Source organism: Rhyacophila brunnea, unplaced genomic scaffold, assembly GCF_057557595.1.
Source record: "Rhyacophila brunnea isolate RB1 unplaced genomic scaffold, BYU_Rbru_1.0 scaffold_22, whole genome shotgun sequence".
Classification (NCBI taxonomy): Eukaryota; Metazoa; Arthropoda; class Insecta; order Trichoptera; family Rhyacophilidae; genus Rhyacophila; species Rhyacophila brunnea.
The window spans coordinates 33,863,594-33,882,001 of record NW_028232882.1 but is presented as its reverse complement, the minus strand read 5'-3'; the positions used below and the strand labels follow the sequence as shown (position 1 = coordinate 33,882,001).

The following is an 18,408-nucleotide window of genomic DNA, read 5'->3' as shown; positions in this document are numbered from 1 at the left end:
AAACAATACATTTCATTGATTAACTCACGTACTTTTTTTAATTTCAGAAAAATAAAGATTTTAAAGCCATTTTAGTTTGAGTATACATCAGCCAATTTTGAATGATTTTTTCTCACAAAATAATATATACTGCACAATAAAAATATTTTTTTATTATAATATAACATTTCCGTAATACTATAAATAATAATTAACAATGAAAAAATAAATAAAACCCTATAAATTCGGTACAATTAGTGACGCTATATTACCAAAACACGTCGTACGTTTTCATGTATTTATCCTATTTTCAGACAATTTAGATATATAATTATTTTGCAAAATTAACAAAAAGAGACCATTTGATCGATTAATCCATATAGTTTTTCTAATTTCTCATTTCTAACCTTAGTAGGCTTCTAAATTTCAACGGGTGAGGACGTCTTTTTTTTCCAAAATTTTATCCGTCGCGAACAGTATTTTAACTCATAGAAAAATGACCTTTACTCGCATTGCAGTAACAATCAAATTGGCAAGACCACATGACGTAGACCATGTGTTATAATTTGTGTTGACAAATCAAACATCATAAAATACCAGTGAATGTCAAACTGAGAAAAATGTAGTTATATTATATTATTTATTATCTTGTAATACAAATGGTTGCAGCATGTGAGATATTGTAAGATAATTGAATCTTATAACCACGATGGCTACAAAGAAGTCCTAAAGGTATTCGTTCGGTGCAACATTTATAAAAAAAAATATTTTGGACTTGAGCAGTTTAGATAAAATATAGGTGGACTTTAATTATTTTGATAAATACCTACTTGGTTGGGCTTTAAACGATTTGAAAAACTTTGCATGTACTTAATACTGTTTTTATGTACCTGGGTCGCCATGTTTTGTTATTTTCAAAGGGACGTATCCAGGAGTATGTTTATTGGCATTATCAATAGAAACAAAATAATATTATTTTTCAAGGTCTATTTATTATCGATCTTAAGTGGTTTATGTCACAAATAGTAAATTTGTAGAAAATTTAAAGTAAAATACGTTTTCGAATGCTGTCATAGTAATGGCCACTGAAACATGTGTCATAATTTTCCTAATCGTCAAAATAATAATAAAATAAGTGTTTTGGGGCACAAAATCACGTATATGTTTTATGATGTATGTATTTTTCAGATGGTTTGTGGTAAAATCTTTTTTTTTCATACTGCCACAATTCAACTATTCATAATTAATTGTTTGTTAAATTTTTCATTGTGCACTTTGACTTAATAGGTAGGTGATAAAGTTTTTACCTTACTTTATTGTATTAATTTATTGTTAAGTGAGAATTAGCTGCTTTCGTTGTCAGTGTATATTTGAGGAGTGCGCATCCTGACGATGTCAAAAGGCGAAACCAGGATCGCATAAAACGACTCAAATGAAATAGTACAAAACTTTTAGAATTTAATATATTTAATGCCGAGTTGAATTGAATGGAATCACCTTAGGCATTTATTAGTAATTATTTAACTCAAGTAAAACATATATTGAGGTAAGAACCTATTTCATTGAATAATAAAAACAATATTACTCTTCACATCACAAGTGACAAGATTTATATGAATTGTGCATTGCCTGAACTCTTTGATCCTAGACTAATACGGTCGATGGATATAAGAAACCCTCAATATAATAATTATCAAGTTAACAATTAATATCTTTCAATATAATAATATCAATTATCAATTAATAGCTATCAATAGAAAAGAAAATAAAATTATAAAAAAAACAATTTATAATAGTTATTCTAATACATTGCATACCGTTAAACCAATACACTAATTAAGGAACCAATTATTAATTTTCTATACACTAATGTTCCGAAATCCTCCGCGGCGACCAAAACGTACTGCCGTCAAATACATGCTATTGTAATAATTGTTTCTTAAATCATAATTGTTGTGTACTAAATTAAAAAAAAAACGTTCCTCGACAAATATTCATTGAATTGCTTTCTTTTATGAGTCATTTTTTTATAATTTAATAAATAACAGAAATCTTTCATGCCATCTTGTGAATGTTTTAAACTTATAATTTGTAATGTTAGCTTATGAAAATGAATAAAATTATATTTGTTTACACTTTCGTGTTTTTTAGTATTAGATTTTTTTTTTGAAAAATATTTGCACTGAATTTGAACCTAAATATGATAGGTTCAAGAAAAGGTGTCACTTCACAAATTCAGCATATCAATAATATGAGGTTCTTATTTAGAGGTCTACTATTTTTATTCTTATAATTTATTCTACCGACTACAAAAATGTTTATAAAATTTGTTAGGAAAAAAATATTATTAATTCAACACTTTTAAAACCTCTGATTTCGTATCTACTACGCGAGAAGCCGAGCGAAACGATTTTTGTTTTTTTACGCTTCGAGCATTGTTATTTTTCTTGCGAATAAACCCATACGCCTTAATTAATAAATATGTAAATGAAAACATTTAAAAGTAAAAAAAAAAAAAAGTCAAAGAAAAACTTGGAATTTTAAGAAAATGTTATAAAATGTGAATTGGTTAAAAGTTCCCATCTTATTAGGTATTAGGTATATAATTATTATCTTAAGATGTTGGGCTTTGTCTTGCGTACTTCCCGGGTCTTTTCGGATGTTACGGTACTAAAAATTCTCTATAACTCCTTAGTTAGAAGCAGACTTGAGAGTGGGTCTGTCGTTTGGGCCCCGCATCAATTGAAGTACGGCCTTATGGTGGAGAGAGTCCAAAAGAAATTTTTAAGACTCTTTTACTTTCGGCTGTATGGATATTATCCGACTGATTTTCTCTTAGGGATGCTTAGGTACATACTGTAGCTTAAAATTTAGAAGGGATCTTTATTTAGCTACATATTTTTTCAGACTTATACGCGGCGTAAATGTGAACTCTGCCATTCTTGGTGGTGTTGGCTTGTGTGTCTCTGATAATTACCTTAGGAATCGAGGGCATCCGTTGCTTGTTCTCCCACGGTGCAGAACTAACCTGCCATTAGTAATGCCAATTGGGAGGGCAATAACCATGCTTAATGAAATCGCTTCGGATATTGATATATTCCACTTACGTGAGGGTGAATTTAGGTGGACGTTGTTTTTTAAATTCTTAAAATAGGATCTGCTTAACTCATCCGGTGTACTTCCTTGTACCTATATACTTAAAATTTTTTGTATTTACACATTTATACTGTAGAATAACTTAATACTGATCTATCTCTTGTGTTATGTACATAAAACTGTTTTAATAATATTTCTTTGTTTCTAAATGTCATGTTGTGAACGTCATAAACTTATAATTTGTAATGTCCACAATATGTAAAATAAATAAATTGAAATTGAAATTATGGTCATATTTATTATTATAATTTAGTTTATTTTAGTTTCCTATATTGTTGTGATGAGATTTTTGACTAATCCATAGTTTTAATATTTTTTTTTTATTTTCATTTAAAAAAAACATCACTTGTACACGTTGACGTTTCCGTGCAACATTGGAGTTACATTGGAATTATAACAAAACGGTGTTATTGTGCGTTATGGAGTTAGGTAGTTGGAATAGATTTTCATGTTCGGAATCATTAGGTTAGATGAATATGGGCTTTTTATTTCTAATTATTATTCTAACCAGCGTTCGAAATTGACTGGAACGCACCGGAGCGCAGTTTCTGTCCCCGAGATTAACGGTTCGTCAGGTTCGTCAGGTTCGTCGGTTTCGTAAAATGAAAAATTGCATTACGATTCGTGAATTATTTAAAAGAAATATAATCACTTATTGCAATTAAGTTTATACGAAACTTATCGGATGTGAGGTAAACCTCAATTTTCATCTGCGGCGCCGACAATACTATGCCCAGATATTGCATGCCACATCTCATTTAACCGTATAATCTCAGCAAGTATATAGCAAAAAGATCTAATATATACAATACGTTTATAATGTTTATATAATACTTACGTACATACAATTATTACATAGCGCTACGGTTCGTAACATTGTCCATTTCGAACGCTGATTCTAACACCTTTCTAGTTGATTAAATTTACGAACTTAACTGTGAAAAATATGGCAACCGTGTAAGACTTTAATCACCATAATATAACATCTGAAAGAAAAATTGAATAATAATATTTAAACTTCTCAGCTGTTCATGAAATTTAAATTATATTCCGCTTCACATTTGACCTCACGGTGGAATAAATTAAACTTTATGATAGGTGCGTACTAATATTGAATTTACGTGCGCCTGCCAATTACCTACGTGGTCGCAGCCATGATTTATTCTGGATCGGAACCGTTTCCTCGTGTCAAGCCTATCAGGCACCATTAGCGAGGGGTGCAAGATTAGTAAATGCGCTCCCTAAAGACGTAGACATTTTCAGTGATGTACTTTGCATTTTGTTTTTGAAACTTTATTTTTCTGTGTAAAATTGTATGTTTTTTGTTTTCAAAATTTTATTTCTCCGTATTAAATTGTACTTAAGTATGTTTTGATTTAATTTGTTTTTGTGTTATTATTATTATTATATTCTATATTGTAATATTTGTTATAATGTAAATCTCATGTTGTGTACGTCTTGAATTTAGATTTGTTATGTCCACAATGTTTTGTATTCTTAAATAAATAAATAAATATTTAGTTGCCATTAAATTATTGATACAGCTGCCATGTAAAATATTTAGATAAATACAACAAATAATAAAAATATATGGCATCTGTTTTATCATTATAATACGTTTACCGCTAGCGGATATAGAAAATGATCAATCGTAATTAACAAAAAAAACAAAAATACCTGATTAAAAATTATTTAACGGCCCACGTGCGCCGCGCAGGTCAACATGGAGGTTTTATGGTATTTTCAGAGTATGATCCTGGACATTCCTTAAACGTTGTAGATTTTGAAGCCTTATTATCCTTTATATTTATTTAATCATTTGATGACTGCATAAAGTATTTTTATTACATAAAATAGTATTCTTTTAAACGTCTCGATCTAATGTTTTAGAATATAGTCATATTTCAGTACATCCATGTGGAGTGGTGTTAAGATTTTTTAGAGTTATTAATTTTTAAACGCATTTATAAAACCATTAGTAAAATTAATGTTGAAGTGTATAGTGAAATATTTACTAAAAAAAAAATGAGCACGATTAACACATTTGAAGATAATCCTAAAGATACTGATTATAAGCTATGTCTTTGACCATTAAAATGTGATAAACATTCTACGAATAATGATTGTTTTATAATAATTATTGACCTAAGATTAAGATAATATTTTTTCGAAATACGCCATTTATATTGGCATTTCCCAGTGGTTAAGCTACAACATAGTACGGCCGTAGCCATGAATTGACAAACGATAACTGAAGTAGGGACTACCATAATGTCAACGCGCGTGTTTGAACATGTACATAACCGACAAAACATCTTTTTTTTAAACGGTACATACTCCCTATTTCATTTATCGCTTGTCAACTTATGGCTACGGCCGTATGTTGTAGCTTAACGACTGTAAAATGCCAATAGAAATGGCGTATTTCAAAAAAACGGGCTGACAAGGCTCTAGCCTGGGAGCCCGAACTTAGGGGGTACCCGGCATGGTTAGTCGACCAGTTAAGCGAGATAAACACATACCACAAATTTGCTCCAATAGCAAAAAAAGTTGCCGGCGACGCTATTTTCCAAGCATTTTAAACTATTTTGCTGTGTGATGGAATGTGATGTGATAGGTATGATGAATAATATAATTAAAAATGATAATTCACATGTAGGATTTTATTTTTAATGTATTTTCTGACTAATACAAATGGCTTTTTATCAAATATGGTGATGGGTCGCACGTTACTTGGCTACCAGAAAAGGTGTTGCCATTAGTGCGTTTAATATTTAGAATGATTCCACTGAATGATTCCATTAGATTTATTTAACAATACCAAAATCGCTAAAAATACACGGAATGCCCTTAATTTTACCTTGTGGAACTCTGGGGTTCCGTTTAATACCATTTAGGGAACACTATTGTAGAACGTCACACTGCCCATAACCTTAGCGATAGGTAGAGGGCCCGCTTCAGGATGTGGGGGCCATGTATTAGAGCAATCAGGCATTGGGGCAAAGTGCAAATTAAATTCGTATTGTCCGACAGTGCATATGAAACACTCTCAGATATGAATCATAAAATGTAATAACCAATAACCGATAAGCAACTAATTACTATATCAATGAATATTTAGGTAGGTGATTCAATTCGGTATATTAATTGTTATCACTAATTAATATTAATCTTCAATTCTCTACAGACATTGATAAGATACTAATGTAAACCTCTAAGAGAATGTACCTACCTGATTAATTATCTGATTTTTTTATGGTTTTAGTACAAAATACAACAAATGTGGGTCACCATTGTATTCTGTAAGGACCAAAGGCCGGCTTTTCAATGCGTACGTGCTACCTGTGATCAAGTATAACTCTGAAACATTGAACTTAACCGATACTCAAGGGTATCGGCTTTTGTATTTTGAGAATCGATCTTTCGACAGAATCTTACTGATACACTGGTACAAACGCATCACAAACACTCGAGTTCATGAGCGGACGGATGATTTTCTGCCGGATGAAAGATGCCGGACGTGGCGTTGGGCGGAGGGCAACAGCATGAACACTCACCTTACCTATATCAATGCGCAAGGGTAATCCTACATCTAGGACTACATCCAGTGGTACCCATCAATCTTACATCTAGGATTTGGTACCAATAAGGTATAAAATACTATCCGAAAGGTAAACCTAGAGGCCGCTGGTTCGACGACATAGTTAAGTTATGTTCTGCGGAAGTAACTGCAACGCAACGCGCGTGCTTTGAAAGACCTTAATTTAGCAGTTGATAGATTTAGCATGATGCTCACGGCCTACAATCGGACCGCCCTCGTATACAACTCCTGTGAGCGCGCCCGCTATGTAAGGACACCTCCATGTGATACCTAATCAGGCACGCACACAGAAAAATTGAATGGGAAGGGGGGAGGTTAATTTAAAAAAAAGTACATAACAATTTATTTTTGAATTTTTAAGGTGGCGGGAGGGGGCGGGACCAGCAGCTGGTGTCACTGACTTCGGCATTTACCCCGCGTACTACTTATATCATTAACCGCGGGCTCCCCCCGCAATTTTCAGGGCACATTCTACATACCCAGACACCCTAGCGATGAATACTTGGTCTGCATCTATAGCTACGGGTTCACACCTACCAGTTATTGTGACCTGTCGTATTCACAAGTAGTTATCGAATGTGAATCGCACTGTCATCATGATTATTAGGATCATCAATGTCCGTTTGTGTCGTCCGTGCTGTCTTGTCTTGTCATACTATTAAAACAAATATCGTATGCCTAAGATGGCGATACAGGTCTTCTATTAACACGCAGTTTTGCCAACTTGTCATTCACAAAAACACATGCGAGATAGGATAAAAAAATAAAGTAGATGGCAGAATAAAAATAAATGCTAGATTTTTTCATATTTGTAAAGTGTCTAGAAACTAGCATTTCAAAAAATTATCTCATAATTATTTCTAACATTTTTACATTGTTTTTATAATAGCAAAGATCGAAAAAGAATTTTGTATTTTAACTAATAAAATAAATTATAAAATTAAAAATTAATCCAGGTAAGAAATTTAGCATGTAAGATTTATCTTACTTTTAAGAAAAAGTGTACATAACACCAGAATGTTGATTTTCAAGCAAATCTGGTATAATATTCTATTTTTATTTTCAATTTACTTAAATAATTTGTATTTTATTTATCCGTGGGGGGTTCCGAACCCGAATACCTTCCCCTCGTGTGCGAGCTTGTATAATAATGATAATGTTATTATTTAGGTAGGTACCTATGTTTAATTTACTTAGGTACGCTGAATAAATATAAGACTATTCTTGGTGACTATATGCTATGTATAAATAAATAATTATTACTTCAATATTATCAACGTAAAAGATGATAAGGTATTTATATTGAACTTCGAACTCTAATAAGATCAAAGTTGTTCAAGTATTAATTTTATTTTTACATCATTTTTAGTTGTCGTCGACTTATCGAGGAAGACGGATTCTTAATATTTGGTGTAATTATAAAATAAATTAAATCGTTACAATGTACACGGTAACATTTTTGTAACATCGCGCTGTTTTATTAGTGAATCCATAATATTATGAAGGATAATACGTAAACAAAAAAACAATCATTCGATAAATTATTATGTTTAACATCTGTTTTTAAAAAAAGTGCACATGTTTTCAGTCAAAAGTTATAATAATCAAGTGTTCGCAGAAGTTGGTTATCATTTATTATTACTCTGAATGAATGTCATTGAAACAAAACAAAACAAAATAAATGGTAAGTGAAAAAAATATTACAACTCTTGCAGTCGAATAATAACGTCATTTTAATTCGTAATTAATTAGACACACATTATTTATTGCATTTTAGTATTATTATTAAATAGTTCAGTGATTCCCAAAATGCTGTACCTACTCGGTCTACTTGTCACTCTGAGCATACATTCCCAAAGTTATTTGGCCCACTGTCCCATATATCCAGGATAAAGTATAGCTATATTTGAATTTAAATTTCGATTCTTCATTCGTTGCTACTTGTATAATTAAGTTTTTCTTGTAATTTTATAGATTCCTCTGTGTTTGTAATTGAAAAGGGGCGTAAAACCCAATCGGGTATGTTCATTTTAAGAATAGCATCAAATCGTTGATTGATGTCAGCATGAAATGGCTCCAAATGTTGACAATATATACCAGGGGTAGTCAAACTTTTTATACCTACCGCCCACATTTGTATCTCTGTTAGTAGTAAAATTTTCTAACCGCCCACCAGTCCCACAGTATTGGTGATTTATAAAGAAGGGAAGTAACTTTAGTTTATGAAATTTATAAAGCAGAGTTACAGCAAGTTAAAGCATATAATAATAATTACTTACCAAATACTTTATGTCACACTTTCGCTAAGTTTGGCAGAATAAATCTTTATAAAATAACTTACTGTAGTTAAAACTATATTTGTATTTATACTTTGCATACATATAAGCATGAAGTCTGATGAAATTGCATATAATTTTATGAAAATATAATGAAAGTGTTTTTAAAACCCCTACCGCCCACCATGAAAGCTGGAACGCCTACTAGTGGGCGGTAGGGACCAGGTTTACTACCCCTGATACCCCGTTTACGCGTACATTTACTGCTGACAGTACGTATTATCGCGGCCATAACAATAACATGCACATGTAAACATGTATTATCATGCAAGTTGCAAGATTGCATGCATGGATCAAAAAACATGACAAAACAGAACAGTGACAAAACAGAACGGTGACAAAACAGAACAGCCGGGGGAATATTAAAACATTTATTTTTTGTGAAATCTATTTATTAATTAAATAAACGAAATATAAATATGTAATACTTAAAAAAAAAAACAATTTTTAAGTGGAATCATCAACTCTTTATTTGGTAAGTATATATACATATTTATACAAAACCGTTATTTTGAAAATAATGCATTTTTATATATTATGTAGTGTATAAAATTTTGCATGATACGGAAGCTGATGACCCAAAAAGCTTCGTGATCTGCTTCTCAGAATTAAACAAAGATGTCATTTATGGAGACGGAACATTTTGATAAAGCACACAGCATGTTTTATCAGCTGTATAAATGGCATGACAATATTGGAAAATCTCTATACTTACTTACATAAAAAATGCATTATTTTCAAAATACATAACGGTTTTGTAAAAAATATTTATATATTCCTAATAAACATTTGATGATTTTCACTTAAAAATTGAAAAAATTTAAAATATTAAATATTTTTATATATTTCGTTTATAAACTAAAGTTTTATAAGTATTTAATAATTAATAAATAGATTCCACAAAAATGGATGTTTTATTTTCCCCTGGTTGTTCTGTTTTTTCACTGTTCTGTTTTGTCATGTTCTGTTTTTATGTAAGAAAAAGAAGTAAGTATCAATAAGTATAGCTATTAAAGTCTATCGAAAACACTATTTTATAGCAACGTAAAGAACGTACCTCCCTACATTTATTATATTGGGTCATCATATTTTAAAACTGCTGATTTTTACAAATACTATAAGTCCAGGTACAGGAAAATTACGTTTGTTGGATGTATTATCAATGTTGGATCAATAGATACAGAATATTTTAATTTTCGAAATATGTTAATTCATCGCAACAATTCTATAAGTATATTTGAGGGATTTTGTTTTATTGTTATTTAACTTTAGTCAATTTCAGTCAATACATTTGCGTTTTGGCAGCATTAATCTTATACACTAAATTTAATATAAGGTGTATTGGGGTAATTCCGACAGGAATTTCTATGAGATGACTAGAGGTTATATATTTCGGTTAATTATTCAAAGTGTTTTAAACTTACTGCCATTATTGTTATACCTTTGTTTACTTAATGAAAAGATTTATGATAAATATAATATAATAGATTCTTAAATATATAGTTGGGTTCTTTAAATTGAGAATTTCATTTTTTTGGCATTGGGGAAATTACGAAATATCTTGGGGTAATTCAGAAATTATTCAAAAGTTGATTTTATTGCACTTTCACCGAAGGTTTATCTTTCTTTTTCGATTGTAATTACTCCTAACACAACATATCATCAATTTTGCTAATAGTATCCATAATCTCTAAATTTTGTTAATATTAATTCGGAATTACCCCAAGAAAAGATTGTGGTTCTCAACATTTCAGTTTTTTTCAGTATTTAAGATTATAGGGATTGTGGAGCGGGATGGAGCAGAGCAGGTTTATTCCCGGTTGTCACTACCAATTTCGTTCCCACTGCTGACAAATAATGAGAAAAAATATCCCAATTTGACACAAGTACCTACCACCTTAAATCAATAAAATAAAGGCGAAGAAAATCAAAGAAAGTGATAATTTTAAAAATCTATTTTTATTTGAGACTACGAGTACTTAATATTCTTATTTGACTACCCTGATAGAACAATATTTTTTATAAAGATATATTTTGCTTACTGCTTTTTGCATAGCAAAATAAACTTTATTCATACAATTAAATTGATCACCCTTAAAAATGTTAAATCAAAGTCGGAACTTGTTGTCTTTTTAATCATTTTCATCTACTTTTATGGCATAAACTTATAATTTATTCCTGCTAGAAAACCTGGAACTCAATAACTTGAAAAGCGGTTTTGAAATACCGGTATTGTAATCCCTACCTACCAGGATACCATATTTTATAAAGGGAATGAATTTTAATACCGGGAAATTCCCTGGCACCGGTGAATCAATATACCTTTGCCCTATTGCATCTTAATCTTTATTGTGTTTCATATCACCAGGATGTCTGTGTGTAAGAAATGAAATCAAAATATATATTGTATAAATAATCAATGTCGTGTAAATAAAACGGACGTAATCATGTTTCTGAGGCCAAAGACCAATTTATTATAAATATTATTATGACGAGTGTGTGTAACTAGAAATTACGATTTTCAAGATTATAATAATATTTAGATATGGGTCAGCAGCAGAGCGTCCAGTAAACCACGACGATTGGAAAACTTACCACAAGATATTTTATCGATTAGTAGAAATCAATCAGTAGGTACAGATTGTTATGGAACGGCGGGATTATTTTCATATACTTAAACATCTTTTATATTTAAACTGACTTTATTAGAAGCTAATTAATATAATATATATATAGCAGGTTATATTATGTCAGTCAATAATTTGTTACAGTATGGTTTGATACAGTGAATGCAGTCGATGCGAGTTTCTCGAAGGTTGAATTTAAATTGAATTGTAAAGCTATTTTATATATATTATACAACAAACACTTATATTACGTATGGCATTCTCAGACGACAATATCCGTTAGAAAGAAGTCTGAAACAATGAGCGATAAATCAAATCTTTATCAAACGCATTTCCAGATAGGTATAGTTTTCTTAACTTAACTTTCAATAATTCATGGTATAACTGCATTGTATTATTGTTTGATTTAATAAAACGCAGTATTTTTGTAGTACTTATTCTAATTTTAATCAATAAATTAGGATCGCTTTCGTCCGCCTCCGAGGGACATTCAGTTGAAAATATCCCTCTGAGGCGGACGGAAACCGGTCCTAATTTATTGATTAAAAGTGGAATAAGTACTACAAAAAATGCGTTTTATTAAATCAAACAAGGCCTTTGTGGCGACCAGGTCGGACGGCCCGGTGGGCCTAACAGCTGGTAAAATATAACGATCATAATAATTATTATCTTTTTGTCATCCACGCCGCGTTTTCCTGTCTTTTTACCCTATGTCACATGGTGAAATTCCATTCGCCTAAATTCGTCACTGTTCTGGCAGAAGACACTAATTCGAAAAAATGACATATTGAGTTAGTTATACCAAAATGTTCATTATTTCAAACTTTACCGTCTGGAAACCTTCTTAATAAATAAACAAAAGTCATCCTTTTTACGATTACTTTAGGGCGGACGTGCTCATCGTAAGTCAAAATTGAGCTTTTTTTCTATTTTCAAAGCATGATCCTGGACATACCTTAAACGTTGTAGATAATCTATTTATATAATTTTGAAGCCTTATTATCCTTTATATTTATTTTAAACATTTGATGACTGCATAAAGTATTTTTATTACATAAAATAGTATTCTTTTAAACCTCTCGCTCTAATGTTTCAGAATATAGTCATATTTCAGTACATAAATGTGCAGTGGTGTTAAGATTTTTTACGTTTAATAATTTTTAAACGCATTTATAAAACCATCAGTATAATTTATATCGACATTATTATAGTGAAATATTTACGATAAAAAATTATATTGATAATCTCTGTGATCCCAAATTTGACAAGAATTAGGCATTTTATTATTCAAAAAATGGACAAGATTAACACATTTGAAGATAATTCCAAAGATACTAATTATAAGCTATGTCTTTGACCATTCAAGTGTGATAAACATCCTACGAATAATGATTGCTTTATAATAATTATTCACCTAAGAATAAGGTAGTGTTTTTTTGAAATACGCCATTTCTTTTGGCATTCCCCAGTGGTTAAGCTACAACATACGGCCGTAGCCATAAATTGAAAAACTATAATTGAATTAGGGAGTAAAATAATGTTAACGCGCGTGTTTGAACATGTACCTAGCCGATTTTTTATTAACGGTAGGCAGTAGACATGATAGACCATTTCAAACATTTTAACAACTTCAAATTCAAATTACTCAAAACTTGTATTCTCCAGTAAGTGTGTTCTGCCAGAACAGAGACGATATGCTGTGTGTTTTTTGTTGTTTCTCTTGGATACATTATTATGCTGTGACTGTACCTACATGCATACTGGTATTTTCAATTGAACCTTAATTTTATTCAATTGATTTAAAATCTACTTGCTCGATTATTGGTGTATTGCCTATTCGGCTATTCTCCATTCTAAATATTATTAAGAGGTGCCCCAATTGTTACAATTGGACAATTGAGGCAAAGATTTGAAGAAACTTCAGTCATAGTTCTAAATTCATAAAATAAATGATTTTACAAACCAGATTAGGTACTTAATTATTCGATAATTTTCCGATTATGACATCCAGTTTACTTCTGATTCTACTAGATTCTTCAAATCTATTCCCCAATTGAGAGAATTGAGAAGCCGCTTCGTGAAGTTATTATTGAAAGAAGGCGTCAAGGTGTTAAGACGATACTTCAGTGAAACGGCAAATAATTTTCAACTATAGGCGCGACGAAATTTTGGACTCGCTGGCAATCGGAGAGCGAATGTCGAGGTGTGAATACGTCAATTAGCTTCGTGATGGTGACGGAGGTATTATTTTTAAATCGTGTAAATATGACTAAAAAACGTTACCCATTTACTTGAAAAAGAAAACATGTCAATGAATATATTATTATTATTCGATACTAATAGAACATACGTTAAAGTGCCCACCACCACCCGTCATATATGCACACCCGTGGATATGCACGGCCGCTTTCTATGACGCTTTAAACCTGTCTGAAAGAAGTGATTTTAAGTGCTCATTCCGTCGCGAGACGGAGCCGCACGGGACTGATGCTGCAACCATGCACCGTAGTGCTTAAAGAAAAAAGTTAAGAAAGAAAATTTTTGTTTTTTGGACTGGCTCAGCTGTCCGCTGACGTTAAGCGCTTTGTGTACCCGCATACTGAGTGTCACGAATTGAAATGGATGAGTCTACAGAAGAGTCGGGACTATCCCGCTCCCCATACGACGCTGCAAATTTCTCAAATGCCGCAAAGTTGGCTTCGGTTGCTACCAGATCTCCATGACCAATTGGGCCCATGTGAGGACGGACCCTGGCAAACAGCTCCGCTCGTTTGAATTCCATAAGCGGGCAATCCCAGAGGATGTGTTCAACATCTTGGTGGTCATGCCCGCAGGTACAACCCGGCCCATCTACTATCAAGCCAAACTCGTGGAGTCTGGCGGCGAAGTTGCCATGGCCGGTGAGGAACTGGCTAATCCAGTGCGAAGGTTGGAGTTTTCTAGTTTAGTGCCTGCAGAATACGTCTCGAAAAAAACGGTAAGTGTGCCGCCCCTTGGGGGAGGCGGTCCACCTCGCCTGCCATGCCGCAAATGCGGTCTTGTACACAATGTCACTTACAGTCTTCCTGTAAGGAACGTCCTCGGATCTCTGTGGTGGTGTCAGATGGACACCGGCGAGTGTTGTTCTGATCCCCCTCAAGAGGAGGGTGATCGATCCTCTGACTTGGACATGCAGATCGAGGGGTAGCACCCCCACGAGTACGGCAAGCGCGTCAGTAGAAGTTGTGTGGTAGGCTTTGGTAAGCGAGATCAGCGCAAGTCGCTGCCCGCTTAGTAGTGCGCGTCTCACGATAGTTAAGGAGTTTACTCGGGAATGCCAAATGCTGGAGGCGTAACCGGCAATTCCCATGAAAATTGCGCCGTATGCAACCTTAAGGGCTCTAGGCTTAAGTCCCCAATTGCTGCCCGCCATTCGGGCCATTCTCTGATAGGCCGAATTGGCCTTAGAGACGGCCGTCTTGGCGTGGTGAACGAAAGACAGCTTGTCATCAAGAATTATTACTCCCAGATACGTAACCCTTTCGGAGAAACGCACTGAGGTCTGGCCAAAACGAAACGTGGGCGGCCGTCGAGTTATGTTGACCCGAGAACTACCCCTGAGGAGGACAGCTTCCGTCTTGCTCGGGGCAAAGGTCAGCTTGTTCAGCAACCCCCATTTAAGGATTCTGCCCAAGGCGTCCATGGTTGCACGCTCAAGTGCCGGTCAGCTCGTCGCCCCAACAAGCAGGAGCAAGTTGTATAACATTAAATGGACGCATGTTGGATTTATATGACAAATTATATTTCGTTCGGCATGCGTCATTTGCATCCGCGACCCGCAATCCGCGAATCGCCTAGCCACGATCTTTTTAAATCATGCCTTAACTGAGGTATAGCCTTAAGCGTCGATGACTTTGCGCTACTTTACAAGCTGCTAGTCGGCGAGCTTAAAAGCGGGCGAGTCAACTCGTGCGATTGTGATGATGACAAACAAAACTTTCCACTCGCTCAGAAGCCAACAAACTAGCGAGTTGAAACCGTCATTTTTTGGTACTATTTGACAGGAAGTATTGAGTAGTTCGATTTTTTACCGACAGGTTCTTCACTATCGCTCTACTGCGCAGACGCAGATAGGCCCCCACGCCAGCGAGTAGAGAGTTTCAACTTTTCTCGGTAGATTGTTTACAATCTGCTTGTTAGTTAGTTCGATGATAACACTGGGCGAGTTTACAAGCAGATTGTAAATTCGCCGGCTTGTAAAGTAGCTCAATGTCATCGAGCCTTTATTGTCTGTTACAACAATAGCATAAAATCATCACCCGAAATGGAAAATTTTACGAACCGGAGCGCTCGTTTATTTTGTGAAAATATTAACACAGTTTTCTAATTTTATGTATTTTATAAAAATAGGTGTGTTTGATTGTTTGTTATAATATGGCCATTTTAATTCAAACGGTAAAATATTTTTTTCCACGAGACGGAACGACAATGTTGCCGATATATTGATTGCCGGAACGGCGCTCCGCTCATTTTGAGCCCTGATAAAATAGACACAGAAAAGCGAAAATTCGTCTAAAAACAAATTAGATAGGTATTCACTATTCATACACAATATTGTACAACCAGGCAGTGGAAGCACACTTATAAAACGAATTAAAATATTTTGAAAGCGAATTCTAACACGTCTAAAATATAATGTATTCAGAGATGCGATAAAATGTGTTTCACCTGTTTAGCAGCAATTAGCGTAAACACACCGCGAGACCTTCAACATTATTATGGCCTAGACATGCGTTCCTTCTATATTATCTATAATAATATTATGTATGACACGATATTGAAAATATTGTAGTTATACGTTTTCTAACTTTGCACTTTTTTCCACTACATATTTACTAAACTGATACCTGATTACCTCGCATAAAAGTAGATCAAATGATATTCACTTGTATTAATATATCGTCACCTTGAGACATCGTAAGTCCGATATTATGGAAAAATAATAACACGATAAAAACAACTTTTTATTTACCACGTTTTTTAAATTTTCTGTTGAATCATATAAACTTGACAATTCTATGTATTAATAATTTATGACAAATAAGGCAATTGTCAACAAATCATTTTTTTGCTATTTTGCAACAAACAAATATAGAATACTGAAATGTCATTTTGATTTCCATAGTAACGCACGTATATATTAATAATTTAGTTGCTAGGATCACCCCCTTAGCAACCAATAATAGTGGATTGGATTACGGATTTATTCCGAAATAACTTTTCATACAAAAGAGAATTAACTGAAAACGAATTCAATTCTACTTAAAGATGGCTAAAAGTATTAAAAGAATGCATTGGCATCGTGTTCTGATTTATTGTCTAGCTAGTCGGGAAGTTAGTTAAAAATCAATTGCAAGATTTGTACTGGATAAACAACCATCGGACAAGCAAGAATACGAGCTAAGAAAAACGTGGTAAATGAAGTTTGTTCAAGAAAATTTAAACAAAAAACATTAAAAATCATATTAAAACCTCGGTTCTCTAGGCAAGTATGCTGTCAATCTATCGACAAATTTTAAAAACTTGTAAGTCTCGTAGTTTCAAACATGGAATTAAAACCTCGTATCTCACAACCAGTGTTAGCAGATTCAACGATTAGAGGGGTGTTTAAAATATTGTTTTTAATATTTTTTTTCTTCCCCTCAATATTCTTCTCAAACCGACTTACGAGGTTTCAATAGTAAGGTAAAGATATGTAGTAATAAGAAAATAAATAGATATATAGCTGATAATTTATATTTAATTATGTATGCAGTGACGTCCCGTGGGGGTAGGCAGATTGAGCGTCGCTTGGGGGCGGCAGTTACTCAAAGGGCGGCAAATCCAGGAGAATCATTTGGGATACATATAAATAGCTACCTAAACTGATTAATAACGAAAACACCTTTCAATTGAAAAAATCAGCTCACTGGTTTTGTCGGGATCGAGATATCTAGTTTACTTCCGTTGCTCTTCGACATCCTTGGTGACTAGAAACGACACGTGCAAATTTGCGAATAATTACAGTCTGATATTTGTTAATAATGTATCCACACAACACATTTCTTAGATAGTGGACTCATGAAAGGATAATAAAAATACTGAATAAAAAATGGGGCGGCATTTTGGCGCTGCCTAGAGGCGACATTTTATCTAAGGAAGTCTCAGGATGTATGACAAAATGTTTGGTTGATATTTGATAGTATAGTAACAATTCATGCATTGTAATGTTTTTACAAAAATTAATACTACAATAATAAGTAATATTGGTAAAGCATATTGCTATTTATACAGTGCTATTTTTTTTTTAAATTATCATCATTTTGCGTTATCAATAAACGGATATTATTATCAATATCCCGGATACATATATGAATTTATGAGAAATATAAATATCACTGAAGTAATTTGTATTCATTTAATTAATACAAAGTGCCTGTGTATTCCATACAGTGGCGAACGGTGTCTGTTGAAGTCATTTTTATCATGTTCGATTGAAGATCAAATTGTCCTCTACTTATAACCTGCACAATATTGTTTACATTTTTTTAAATATTTATTTACGAGAAATTCATTCAAATATCATTCTCCAGTAATTAAATATTGCCGTTTTTCTCTCCACCATTCGTGGTTTTTTTATCATCCAAAGTAACCAGCAGAGCATGTCATCCTACACCTAGGGATTTCAATA

At 33.1% G+C, this 18,408-nt stretch overlaps 1 protein-coding gene across 1 annotated transcript in view; it reads left to right on the top strand.

Moving 5' to 3' along the window:
• Nucleotides 1-8,103: 8,103 nt before the first annotated feature.
• The window catches only part of LOC147070483 (uncharacterized), a 49,328-nt gene continuing 39,023 nt past the window's right edge, over nt 8,104-18,408 (top strand). The window contains exon 1 of the mRNA XM_085949517.1: nt 8,104-8,420. The gene's annotated coding sequence lies outside the window, so the exon portion shown is untranslated. The remainder of the gene's footprint in view (nt 8,421-18,408) is intronic.